Source organism: Macrosteles quadrilineatus, unplaced genomic scaffold (genome assembly GCF_028750875.1).
Source record: "Macrosteles quadrilineatus isolate MER2022 unplaced genomic scaffold, UCM_ALF_1.0 Scaffold_2__2_contigs__length_208266976, whole genome shotgun sequence".
Lineage (NCBI taxonomy): Eukaryota > Metazoa > Arthropoda > Insecta > Hemiptera > Cicadellidae > Macrosteles > Macrosteles quadrilineatus.
In genome coordinates this window covers 182,616,091-182,628,476 of record NW_026542595.1, presented here as the reverse complement: position 1 = coordinate 182,628,476, position 12,386 = coordinate 182,616,091, and the positions used below count along the sequence as shown (strand labels likewise).

General features: G+C 33.6%; 1 protein-coding gene across 1 annotated transcript in view; it reads right to left on the bottom strand.

Annotated features, from left to right (window-relative positions):
* Positions 1 to 12,386, bottom strand: part of LOC128987626 (thrombospondin type-1 domain-containing protein 7A-like) — a 268,164-nt gene that overhangs the window by 251,206 nt on the left and 4,572 nt on the right. The window lies entirely within an intron of this gene.

Here is a 12,386-nt window from a genome sequence, read left to right as displayed (position 1 = left end):
CACCAAGACTGATATTCGAATATATAATAGGTTACGTACCTTGGTCCGTCTTCAGTCTTATTTTAGTCAATGGATGACTAGTTTCGGGTACAAAGACCTATTGTCAAATCCTTTTCAAAACATCATTTAGAAGCTAGTGAAAAATCCGACGGAAGTCTTCAGAAATGTGGCCGGCCTATCAATCGTTTTATATGTTTTGTAACTTGTGTTTTTTAAATAATAAACTTTATGTGTCAACCTGTATTTTTATAATGATGAAGACTTCCGTCGGATTTTTGACTAGCTTCTACATGATGTTTTGAAAAGGATTTGACAATGGGTCTTTGTACCCGAAACTAGTCATCCATAGACTAAAATAAGACTGAAGACGGACCAAGGTACGTAACCTATTATATATATAGTGTTACGTAACTCACGACAAGTCATTAAAATGTCATAGATGGCCATTTTTACCCATCCAAAGAGGCTTGCGTATTTTCTGTGCATTTGGAATTTTTTTAGACTTTTTGCAGTCTCACTTTTTAAGAATATTCTAACAAATAACTGAGAATTAATAAACGTACAGATAGGAATAGCCTTAGAGTAGGGCTTAGGCCTTAGTATTGGCTCTATAAATATATCATGGATTTATCTTAAATATTAACGTAATTTGCATAGTGCTAAGCAAAAATCTACTGGATTTTATAGTGGATTGTACGACAAAATGAACGCTCAGTTTGTTGACTCCAACATGCGTGAAATCGAACATCGGGAGCAAAAAATGTGATGGGAAATTCATTCACCAGTGAACATTTTATTGGGCATTCTAACCGGGGGCTCAACCATAATCATAGAGTGTAAACCATAGAGCAGATAATATTAATATAAGTATTATGTGCTCTATGGTCTAAGCCTTTCACTGAGAAGGATGAACCATAGTGGATCGTGGTTTGGTACCAAGCCTAATGACAAATAAAGCAAAATCTCCAAGTTAAACACGTATATGTTTTAAAACTCATTGCAACTGTTTATTGAGTTTTCATAAATGATAAACAATAAAGTTCCGAGAATACTACTGTAATATTATATTTCCACTAAGAGGACCATGTCTAACGATACATAAAACAACCCAGAACAATCGTAAAATAAGGAGATGAGTGACAAGTTATCCTCTACAAAATCCTACCAAAATACGTGTATGGTTAAACACAAATTGATTAGGCCACTTACAAAACGTGTTAAATCCAAAATCAAGAAAAACTGTTTGTAAATATATTGATTGGGAAAGAACTTTAAAATGTTTTATATATATATAAAATCGCCATTCCCGCTTTTCTATATACTCTAAAATCACAACAGATAGTTAATTGAGTTCTATCGTTTTTCGATATATCCATACGTACACTGTAAACATTTTCAACACAACAAATGTCCATAAATAATTTGTTAAATAATTCGATAGACATTGACCAGTTTTCAATCATCATCATGACAAATAGGAGGAATTTCCCAGGTTGAGCCATATAATAACATAATCAGAGACTGGACATAATAATATCCTACGTGCCTTGTCAAACTAGATTGTCTTTGTTAACTTCTATTGTATAAAAATCATTTACAAAATATACCGTAAAAATGTATTGCATACATATAAAAATGATGAGAGAGTTAATTTATCCATAAAATATCACACGCACAGTGCTAATGAAGAATTGACTACGAAAATGTAATATTTAATTGACCAGATTTAGTATATTATTCATCTTACGCGTTTAATTCATCGAGATATTACTGGGATTAACACGAGGCTAATGAGTCATTAGTTTGTAACAGGAACCTGAAGTCATAAACCACTTAGCAACTGTTAAACAAGTCGTAGATTATCTCTGATAGTCGGTTTGGCGCTAATTACCAAAGATCTGTTTGGTAAATTGATTACGTGCCGGAAGCGACCGTGCCAGAAGCGACCCAGCAAAAATCGTGCCAGAAGCGACCCTGGTAGTAGCGTGAGTGCCACTAGCGACCCATTGTTTGATAAAGGATTTTACAATGTTTTGTTCAAATCGGTGTTAATGGCTTATAAACAAATCCTATTCTTGTTATAGTAATATGTACCACCTGGAAGAGCTCAATATTCGCCTAAAGAGCTGTTTTAGCATCTCTATTTACCAGCTGCTAGCATAGTCTCGAGTTATGTGTGGTAACTTAATCAAACAATTTTTCTTAAATTTTTATCATTTTATAAGAGCCAAATATAATCTATTAACTTATCTTTTCTTTATATTTCAATTTATTAAATAAATATGTAAATATGAGATGGTGGATGTGTGTTTGTATAGGTCTACTACTTAATCGCACGGGAACCACTCAAAAGATCTAAATAAAATTTCACATGGAGGTAGTTTATCAAATATAATCAAAATAATGTTTATTTCAGTAAGTAAAATACTATGTTACAATACTTTGTCAGTACATATTTTATAATTATGCCATAGTTATGTAATAATATACTGACATAGTCATTAAATATGAAATTCCTCTCACATAGGCTACTGCCCGTGCGTGAGAAATTTCCTCTATCAGTAAATAAATATTCTAAATTGAAAAAAAAATAGATATATATATATAAAACAATAGCTGGCCCGACAGACGTCGTCCTGTCCTAATGTGGTTTTATGTCAAATGCTTGTTCATTTTCAAAATTCAAAAAGCAGAAACCGTTCGAATCTTCAAACTTTGGATTTTTGCTACTAGCCTGTTTGGAGATCGTGGCTTCTTGGAGTTTAATGAAGTTGACGTGTTAACAATTGTTAACATATTATGTTTGGATTAGGATTTGAAATAGATAGTTGGACTCTTTCTTCAACGTCCTACCCGTTGTAAAGCGTAGGCCTAATTACAACAGCTTGTTATTATTATTGTTATTGTTATTTTATTGTATTTCATTACGTTTAAAATGGCCCTCCGATGTTTATAAATGATTCCTTCCCTTCCCCCTAATTTACTGCATAATAGAAGTAATTGTATTTCCAAAACATATTTCGAAACTGAAATGAAATACTGAAATTGATCTTTAGGAAATACATATTTCAGTTCAGAAAACATAGCCAATCAAATAGGGACTTTCTTAGTAAAAAACAGTCTGGCTACAAAGTTTTTTATTTTTTTATTTGTGTAACAATAACAGTTGGCATAAAAAAAAAACAAGATTTGTATAAAGATGAGTTAAGAGCAATAAACTGTTTGATGATATAGCCTATGACAGATAATTAATAACAATGCAATGGATTTATTGACCTACACATTTTATCTAACAGTGCAAAAATATAAAAACAATAAAAATAGACTATATAGTTTATATCATTAAATAAAAAAAAATATATTTACAAATATACAAATCGTACATTTACCACAACATACTAGCAGGTGCAAAAGAAACAATACTAGTCTCCCTGTTGCTCGAATTCGAGCAATTTCTAAGTATTAGAGACGTTATTTCAAAAGGAATAACGTTCATAATTTCTGATTACTTTAAAGGATTCGATCCAAAGATTATGGAAATATTCAAGATGTACATAACAGAATATATCAATTTTCAGGCTCTCTCGCTTTTTTCCATTGTAATATTTACGCCAACCCGAATTTAAATACAGTAGTAAATATTTCATTTCAACCAAGTCAGTAAATGTTTGTAGCAAACTGTAAAATTAGCAAACTTATTGACTGTTTAAAATTAACATATGTTTTTCTTCTCACTTTTAATTTTTGACAACAGCTGGAGTTTCATAACAATATTTTTGTTTCCCATGTTAATCTTATGGAGAAATACGAAACTTTAAAGGGCCCCAGGGCCTCACTCTCTGATTATTTCCCTAAAAAGAAAGTTTCCTGCACAACTTCACGTTACGCTCTTTCCAATGACACCAAAAACATGTCAATCGGTTCAGTAGTTTTGGAGGAGTAATTGTCACAAAAAAACATGCTTGCGTATTAAATAAGTAAAATAGATTTGTGACATAACCGGGATTATAGGCATAACAAAAGCCACAATTTTTATACGCGTTTTAATTTTTTTGGGGAGTTTTTTTTATCTAAATCATCAGCTGTATAGATAGCTTCGTCATTATAAATATATAGAGTTTTTCTATAATAAATTCCTACCCTCTTCTTGCCTCATATTGTTATTTTTGAGTTAGTAGAGTCTTAGTCATTTTTCGTCATAGCAGGTCAACAACATCAGGGGTTGTAAGCTGCCATACTATGACTAAAAAAATCAAAATCTTCTTTATTTACAGTAGTTGTGCTAGAATACTCTTTTCCATTTAGGGAATAAGCTATTACCGCAGGTCTCATTGAAAGACCTAGACCCGGGACCTATTTTATTTTTCGTTTTGATGCCCCGAGAGAGCAAAAACACCATTAGTAAAAAATATATGTAATTTGTAATTTAAGTAATTTGGTTATAATTCATTTCCATTCTAGCTCCTGAGCTGCAATATTCAATGTGATAAATAGGTTTACATACGTTATAATCCGACAAACAGCTCAAATAGTAGGTTGTTTACATGTTTCGGCTTGTATCCGCCATTGTCAAAACATTGCAGTTGGAAAAAAATACTTATCATTGTTTACTAATGTCTATAAACTTTCACACCCACATACACGAACGAATAAAAAAATAAATAGGCCTATTACCATAAATGCACCTGGAGTCTACAAACTGTTATAGTTTGCTCATTTTATTTATGGATATGTGTTGGTAAATGTATACTCGTATGAATTATATGATACAATTTACATAAAAACTATTATTTCTTCCCCAAGAGGGAATAAATTTAGTCTGCAGGGCTGCTGCGCGGGAGTACTTTGTTATGTATTTAATGTGACAGCAAATCGTTTTAATGGTTTTATAGTGAAATTCTGTATAGTTTTTGTTAAGAGTATAAGTTGAATCGGCGTTAATGTATACTCGCCTCCCGCTCCAAATTCTTGGGTCGCTAGTGGCACGGTAGAAAATTGGTGGGTCGCTAGCGGCACGGGTCGCTTCTGGCACGGTCGCTTCTGGCACGACACCGGTAAATTGATAGGACGAATATAGATAAGTAATAAGAATACTTTAACAGTTTTACAATAACTGTTTGTTTTGATCTTCTTTGTTGAGCTTGTGTTCTCCTGAGTACAGCATTGACTTTAAGATTCCAATGTGTTTCCATTTTTATATAGACCAGTTGAGGTAATTATTTACAAAAAAAAAAGCAAAATTTAATGATAAAGCTGTAGTCAAGAGTTATATTTTCGGGGCATACATCTGAAGCACATTTTATTCCAAAAACATTGTTAAATGAAGAGCTACAAGCAGGTTTAAATTTTCTCCTTGGCTTTTGTTTCTGTGATAGATGTGATTGAAAATATACTATTGTGTTACAATTTTGTCTTTTCGGCGTGGCTTTGTTGAAAAGTTGGCGTTCGATCGAGTTTAACATCAACGCATTCAGTCGCTGGATCGATACAACCACTGTAAATCGTCTGCATCTTAACATGAGAATAGAATCTTTAGTTACATCCATAGTCAAATATTAGATGTATGCCTACATTAGGTCTATCTACTTATCTATCTTTAGAATGTCCAAATTACTTGTTGTTGTTGCAGTAAAGGTGAGTGAGCGTAGCGAACGAACTTCAACCAGGACGTGATTGAGCCACGCGAAAGAGATCATCTTGAAAATTAAGAAGTTAAACGGGGCAAAGCCCGCGGGTTACAGCTAGAGGTCTCTATCTTAACACAGTAAAATATGGCTAAGGCAAGACAACGTCTGCCGGGTTCAGCTAGTATTTTATATTTAGGCATAATAGCTGCATAAGTTACAAAATATAAATACTTAACGCATGTATAAACGTTTACATAAACGTACTTCAAACATTTATATAAAAACGAAAGTTAACATCTTCTTCATTGAACCATTAGAATGATGAAGTAATTTGAATAGGAAGACTTAAACGTTTAATCTATTTTGATAACTTTATTTTATTTCTTGATAGGCCATTCATAACATGCCAGATTCTTCCAAAAACAGGTACGTAGGTGTAACGTATTCAAGAGTGTAAGATTTCATTAATGTTTCGCCTATAAAATTAAATCAATGGTGTCGCATATCCAAATAAATATCTTTTCGAGTAAACCAGTGCACAAAAATCAACTATAGAGTAAGTTGTCTTTCTACTTTAACATTTTTTGTCTTTTTAACTTCATATCATATTGTCTAACTTTTGTGACACTTGTAAAGTAAGGCCAGTTTTCCTTCCCCACTCATCACTTCCAAGAATATCGATCTCCATTCTTCACAGCTAGATTTCCCTAAGGCTTCGTCTCCATTTACTACTCTAGTGTTTCATCTCCTTTACTCTAGTAGCCCTTTAAAGAGGTAGTTTAATTCCGCTTCACCACTCTTAAATTACTTTTAAAGTGTTAGCTGAGAATATATTCATTCTTGACTACTAATCTAATTTTAAATCATGCAGATGCAGACAGCAATCCTTTCTGCCTTTAGCTTCCTTTTTTATTTATGACCTACATAGCAACTACAACAAGTGTATGAAAAATAGCTAAAACAAATTTTGTTACAAAAGATGCCCAACATGGGATGTTGCGAAATTATTCAGCGTGAATTGTATTTTTTTTAAAACTCACGAAAATAGATTTGTGATAAACCGCACTTAAAGAAAAAGTAAAATAAGTAAACTCCGATACAGGAACAAAGAATGGAAACGTGATTTTGGTATAACAGATGTCGGATATTGGCTAAACTTTGGCCATAACACGTAACTTGGGGCCTCCGAGCTCTTATGACGCGAGTGTTATACTAAATGTTGAGGTCAAGTCAATTTGTTCTTTGTTCCCCATTATTATTGATGTCTTAGATACAGAGTCTGCTAAAATAAAAATTAAAACACTCTCCAACACTATTCAAGGAATTTACCCTTCTGTGATCATTTACAAATTTGAAATTGTTAGATTTAAAATGTTTCATTAGTTGTCAATTTCGACCTGTTAAACCTGTTATTATTGAGCCCTGACATAATCTTGTTTATGTAAAAAGGTATTTACCATTTTTGTATATAGTAAAATTATTAGGTCAAATTATACAGAATAGTGCCGGACAATATTTTATTTTATTCGTATAATAGTAGAACTTATTAGCCTAAAATACAGCATCATGAGTCCGTTGAGAATAAGTTCAGTAATTTAAATACAAAACCACGTGTTAATAAATGATTGGCACCTTTAAATTTCAATCCTGTTCGTATGATAAATTACGTAGGTAAAATGTGACACATAGCAAAAACCGATCCCTTTGAAACATTCCAAAACATTAATTATTCTATATTTTTAATGACAGTTTTCTTATGCCCAAATAATTACTTAACTAAAACTTTCTGTACTTAACGCATTCTGGATATGGGTACAGAATGAGTATAATGGAAAGGCATGACCTAATGGAGCATTGCTTTTGACTGTCAGTTATTTATTTAACCAGGACCAAAATGTGACAATACAAGCCCCTTGATTTTCTAAGCAGAATCGACGTCCCTCTAGGTACTAGACGAACACTATACTTACTAACTCAATTTAAAGTAAGGCTATTCTGTATTGATTCAGCAGTCTGTTCTTGCTTTTATTTACACGAGTGGCTATCAATAATTCAGTGGTAACACCTTCACTGACCTACTCACAGCAGCAATAGTATTGAATAACATGCGACTGTCTGAAAATCTCTTTAAAAGAACATGTGTAACTGTAACAGATGCTTTAGCAATCATATCAATTTAATGTTGATAGATATGTTATTCACAACAACACTTATCGATATAATACTCATAAATTATTTAATCTTTCCGTATTTTTCAACAGCAATGGTGTGTTTACCTACGCTTGTAAGGGGGCGGCCCAAACCCTAGTCTTTAACTATCTCATGTCGACCTGTTGTTTTTAGCACTCCTTAAAAGTTGTGGATGTTGTGAAATTGGACTTTGTCTGGAATTAATCCCATTCGGGATTGAACCAGCAGCTTTCAGATATGGAGTTGAGCACAATTACCTCTCGACAATCATGACAATCAACTATCTAGTTACATAAGCTTGAAAAATTGAATTTGAAATGATCCCATTTCATATATTTATTCTCCTCGTGGATCATCTAACGAAAAGTTAAAAAGACATTTTTATGTTTGGTTTATATAGCTAGCAATTCGTTGTTATTTTGTTTCTTGCTTGTAGCCTTGAAACTATTTCAACTATCTATTTGTATGTTACTCAGTTGAAATACTCATTTCTATCTCGTCAACATCACTTTCACTAACTGATATTTTAAAATCAACCTTCATTAAACTTCCACCAACTTAGGTTAAGAATACGCGAGTATCAACAGGAACAAGCCGGATCAACAATTAAAATTGTCAACTGATCAGCTGATCAGCTGATTTGTTGACGTTCGAAGTATTACAATTGTACTTCTTTTCTCTCAATCCTTGAACCTCATTGGTCCATTACCCGTGTTGTTATGAGAAAAACTATGCTGATATGAAATGAAACTATGCTGATATGAAAGTAAACAGCTGTTAAGTGAAACTTTTCAATTCTAAGAACTGAACTGAAATTGCTACTTTAAAAAACAGTCGTAGGTAAATGCCGATTTTACTCCTATAGGTTGAGAAACGTTAAAATAGATAACACCAAAACAAACAATTAACTGATAAATTACAAACAGATTTTATAAAGATGTATTCATTTCTTGCCAACAACGTATGGTTATTTTCCTAAACTTCGTTAAACACACTACATCCAACAATGCTTTCTAAAAGGTTTCCGATGTCACAACAGATTTACATTATTTATGTGCACATTTTATGAGCTCAAGCGTATTTGTCTGTTTTCAACATGACGATGCGGGGTTTTCAATGCACCCATTGTGCTTATTTTTATTTCAACAGACAGAAAATGAACCATGAATTTCAATTTACAGTTAGATTTGATAATGTGTGGAAAACCAAAATAAGGTGTGTAAAGTAATGTGTGCTGCGTGTAAAATGCTACTGATTGTGTGTTGTTACATTTTATAACTGCTTAAGGATTCCAAAACGCAGTTTGGAAATGTTTTCCCCAAAGGTTTGCTTATTTTAGCGAATTTCCCATATAGGGAATAAGCTATTACCGTAGGTCTCTTGGTAAGACCTGGACCCGGGACCGATTTACTTTTTCGTTTTGAGGGATGAAATTTGGTTTAAACGTGTAAACATACATTTATTCGAAGGAGTTCGTGAACCAGCATGATCGGATTATGAGAACGGGGGTTTATGGGGGTTTTATGGGGTAAAAAGGGTTTTTCCCATTTTTAACCTAAAAACATACAATTTTTGAATTTCTTTCCCAACCATTTTGTAGAGCTTAAAAAATAAATAATTTAGTGTATTGAAGCATTGTTGTATGCCTAATGGTTACGGAGAAAATTCAAAAAAAGTACAAATTTAAAATTCCCATGTTATTCTTATGGAGAAAATGAAAACTTTTGTAGTTTACTTGTTTATGGATATAATATGTTGACCAAATTTGGCAAATTTATTTATTTCATCCTATACTATTGACGTTTGGTCAAAAACACTGTTTACATTCCCCGTAGCAGCAAACCTAAGCACTCGTTGAATATAATGTTATTTAAATTGGGAATAAATATGTCTTATTTATGTAAATATTTTAGTAATTATGTAATCAGACAAGTAGAAATTTGCTGTCTGCAGGTTTGCTGCGGCGGGGGTATTTATAGCTATTACTGAACTATAACTACAATTGGAGGTAGCTCTGGAACGGAAACCTTGCTTGAAAATCGAGACGATGAAAATGTTGTTATTAGTGCTAACTAGAGGAATCATTTCATTTATGTATGATTGTTCATACAATCACACAATTTTCTATTCCCCTAGTTCAAATATACTCAGTACAATGTACCTTATCCCTTAGTACAAATGGCAGCCAACGTCTCGAAATCCTCTCTTTCACTTCTGCCTCAGGTTATCTCTAGCTCAGTGATGAGCTTATTTGCATGATTTCTACTTGTTTGAATCCCAAAGCTTTGACTACTCTAAAACAAAGTAGGATTGCACCTTGCAAATTAACTGTCAAACAGTTTTATTATTTTTTACGAGTATGTTATGATATAAAAGTAATACGATTTTCTCCCCTATAAACAGACTTCATAGGACAAATAAATATAAAAAATCACAAAAAAAAATATCTAGGGTCTTCCGAGAACATTGCTTTCTATCGTTATACTTGTTATGATACCCTAAAGACGGCCACACCTTGAATGAAAAACTTCCATAAACAGGCTATTCATGTATGATGATGATGGTGAAGAAACTTAGAATAAACTACCGACGACTTTAAAACGTGAATGTAGACTTCTGATACCATGGGAAGTTCTGAAGTTTGCTGTATAGTGTATATGAGTTTTATGGCGGCAACTTAAGAGCACGCAAAAGTTCACTGTTAGTTTTTTATCTAACTTGAGGGGCATATTTTATTACTTGAGCTTAAATCTTTGGTTGATACACCATAGGACGTGCATTTGATTATAGATCAAACGTTCGATTTAATTAATTTTTTTACAGTAAAGAAACCAAGGACCAAACGTAAGCCTGACAGAAGAAATACAAATTTTGTCTTTAGCTGATCCAAACAAAATGAAAAATCTATTCGGAGCAGGCTATTTTTAATCTAGGTACTTCATAGTACAATAGCTCGTTAAATTTTTTTCCTAAAATATCAAATTGTAGTTATAAATGTCGTTGTTCGTTAAGAGACCCGACACGGTAATAGGTTTTAACTTAGAAAACTCAACTATGTTTCTCGTCCATAATGACTTTAGGAATTCCAGAACATTTTTGCAGAGTAAAATTAGCGAAGTAGCGACGGAACTTTGTACCAAAGTCACGTGCTCCAACTGTGAACCTACTTTGCATAAGTAACGCCCCTCAACTCTCCGGTCATTATAAAAATGCACTCTCTTCTTAAATGTATGTTTTGTTGAATTCAACTTTTTTAACTTACTTTACACTAGTTATCGAGTTTCTTTAGTTAATTTCTCTTAGGTGTACTGAAGACCAAATCTACAAGAAAGTTATTGTGCTCTCTTGATAATCTCAAGGGTAACCTCGAAAACACTCAAGAAGTAAACTGATTATGGTTATTGTATCGATTATTGTTATTGTGAATAATCTGTAAAATGTACGTTTTAGGCCTACTAATATATCTATTAAAAGGTTTTATTCAAAGATATCTCCAAACGGTCTGCTGTGAAATATAGTTCTGCAGAATGAAATAGGTCATCGAAGGTGCGAACTTGTGTTTGCTCCTAAGAAAAGTCAGTAGATTTTATTATTCGAAACTGAACCCAGCTTTCTTTGGTCATTAGCATCCCCTTATACAAGTGTAACGGTCGTATTCCTCTTGGAATACCTACTGTTACTTTGGGTGACGTAGCTCAGGAATGAAACTCAGCACTCGCTTACAAAACCTAACTTTATTAATTACTCAAAACAACACAAAGAACACAAAGCTAAACTAACAATCAAAAAGGTAGAGTAGACTGGAACTGTATAAATCAGTTAGTAGCTTAACCCCCAATTTGGAAAAGACTCTAAACCCCAATTTTGAAAACCGTTTACATTGTCTTACCTGGACCCAAGGCCAAGGGCCTTGGGCTCCAGGTCCCCCAGCAGGACCCTGTCCTCCGGTGCACCACACAAACCACTCCACACAAAAACTGACCCCTTGATCAAGTGCACTGGCCTACTTAAAGCAACAGCCTTCAGTAGGTCAGCACAACAAGTTATTGTTTAACAACACTACCAGCCTACTCACACAACATTGCCAAACACTTCCTCTTTACAATATTCGACCCCTTCCATTACACAAGGCTGCATAAAATTTACCTCCCGTAAATGTGGCAACGCCGCATTACCGGCCTATGGAAACAGCTGTTGTACTTATTCGTAATGGAGTCCCTGCGCAACGTTCGTGTATTTATACACGTTTGTTATTCTATGGCCGGCCGGTGCGACGTTGCCATACACAAACTGCCGCTATCTTCAGAAGAGGCTATTACATTAGGGGAGAAATGGTCCGGTCTACAGAAACTGATTGCAGTCAGTAACATATTATATGTGTGACTTTAGAATTGGATCAGATGATGTCTGTAGCTTTGTTACTGACTGCAATCAGTTTCTGTAGACCGGACCATTTCTCCCATTTGAATATTAGGATATTATTATCAAACTAATACATTATTAGGATATTATCAAACTGAATATTATTCAGTTTGAAGTGCATACCTAGATGCGCGTCGTTTTCCGAAA